Genomic DNA, 2,148 nt, shown 5'->3' on the forward strand with positions numbered 1-2,148 from the left:
AGCAAATTCAACTCATGCAACTATCACCCAGATCAAGGAAAAAAACATTTTAAGAAGCTCTGCTCAAGCTCCTGCTTAGCCACTAACTCCCTGGAAGGTATTGTCATCCTCATCTCTAAAAGAAGCAATCAGTTTTGCCTACTTTTTAACTTAATATAAATGGAATCATACGTATGGTATGTGTCTATCTATGTCTAATACACGTTGCTAGATATGGCAATGTCATTCATTTTCATTGTTGGATATCCTTCCATTTGTAATTGTATCACAATTATTTATTCATCTTTATTCTTGATAGATATTTGGTTTTTTCCTAGTTTGAAGCTCTCGTGAATACTACTACTATGACCATTCTTTCTGTCTCAGTGCACATAAATATTCACTTTTCTTTGGATGCACACCTAAGAGTAGAATTGCTAGCTCACGGGGTATGTGTATATAGTCAGCTTTGGTTGATACTGTCATGCAATGTTCCAAAGTTGTACCCATTTATTCTCCTATGCAAAGTGTGAGAATTCCAGTTGCTCTATGTTCTCATCAATACATGATGTCTCAATTTACTTTGGTGCATGTCTATGGTTTTAATTTCCATCCTCTGATCACGACAGTTTTGCTCCTTTCCATATGTTACTGATCATTTGGATATTTTCTGTTAAGGATTTTGCCCATTTTTCAATGGATTATTTGTCTTTTTCTCATTGATTTGTAGGTCTTTACATATTCTGGAGACAAGTTCCTTGTTGTTTCATATGCATCTAGGCAGAAGGTGTGACATGTCACCTGTGGGGCTTCATGCCACCAATCTCAACACCTTACTCTTTTTCTCACCCATCTCCCAACTTTATTTTAGGCCTGATGTCACTTGTCCCATTCTGCTATGATCAGCCCAGGCTCCCACAAACATTTCTTATACTTCCTCACCTCCCTGCTGCCTGGATGCTGCTACCCCAGACATCATACCCAGAGGCAACGTGGCCGTCAACAGACATAGGTAACTTCCTCCAGCCCTTGTGCTCCAGCCCACGTCACACCCCATGTGGGCCCCAACACAGCCCCGAAGCTCACCCACAACTCTGAGCCCAGTAAAGATGGAGGATGGGCTACACAGCAGGTGAGCCTACACTGGGCGTGGGAAAGGAGTCTCATCCCCTCTGAGCTCTAACAGTATAGGGGACCAGGCATATTGGGAGGAGAGCTTTTTCAGAACCCCAATGGCAAACACTGAGAAAAGATTGACTTTATATAGAACATTTGCTTCATATGCGAGAAGGCTACTACTGGTCTGGCTAGAAAACAGGAAACCAGAATCTTGTCTCATTGCTGCTCAGGGCGACTAGCCCATTTCAGTTTTCCTAGGGTTATCCCGGTTTTAGCTTTTAACATCCTGCATCCTGGGAAACACCTCAGCGTCAGGGCTATTGGCGACCCCTGTTGCTCCACCTACATGGCTACGTGTCTTGGGGAAAATTACTTTCTTTCTCTGGGATACAGAACTTCCATCTATAAATTGTGTCGGGAGTAGGATAGAGGATCTCTACTTTGCCTTCCACATCTGCTTCTTTCCGTTGCTGTTGTTGTTATTCTAGGATATTCTAGTGTCCTAGTCAGGAGACAGATGGAGAAATTCCATGAGGGAGGTGGGTGCACATCCACCTCTGTACTAATTTGCCGTAACAATGATGGATACCAAGTGCTGAGAGCCACTGTGTGTCAGGCACTGTGCTCTGTGTTCTAGCTTCCCAATCCCCTTTAGTCTTCATGGCATTCCAGGGACATAAGCATCAGTGTCACCATTTCGTTTATGTATGAAACCGAGGCTCAGAGAGTTTCAGCACTGTGCCCACTGTAACACAGCTAGTCAACAAAGGACTAATGTTCAGCCCCCCACCCCCACTCCCGTCTCCTCTTTCCAAACTTAACTGCTGTGTAAACCAGCTTAACTGCTGTGTTAAGCCAGCTCCCATCTAATTACTCTGTGCCGACGTGTCCTCACTTATAAAATATGCTCTCTCACCTACCCACCTTACGCCTGTCCCGTGACAAGGGGCTTTCATGTGCATCATGTCATCTGATAACTACCTGACAGGGTTGTCATGACATCAAGTAAGAGCCTTGAAAAATTAAAAAAATTTTCTTTAAACAAAGGGA

The sequence above is a fragment of the Propithecus coquereli genome, unplaced genomic scaffold (genome assembly GCF_000956105.1).
Source record: "Propithecus coquereli isolate 6110/MARCELLA unplaced genomic scaffold, Pcoq_1.0 Scaffold79, whole genome shotgun sequence".
In the NCBI taxonomy this organism is placed as follows: Eukaryota; Metazoa; Chordata; class Mammalia; order Primates; family Indriidae; genus Propithecus; species Propithecus coquereli.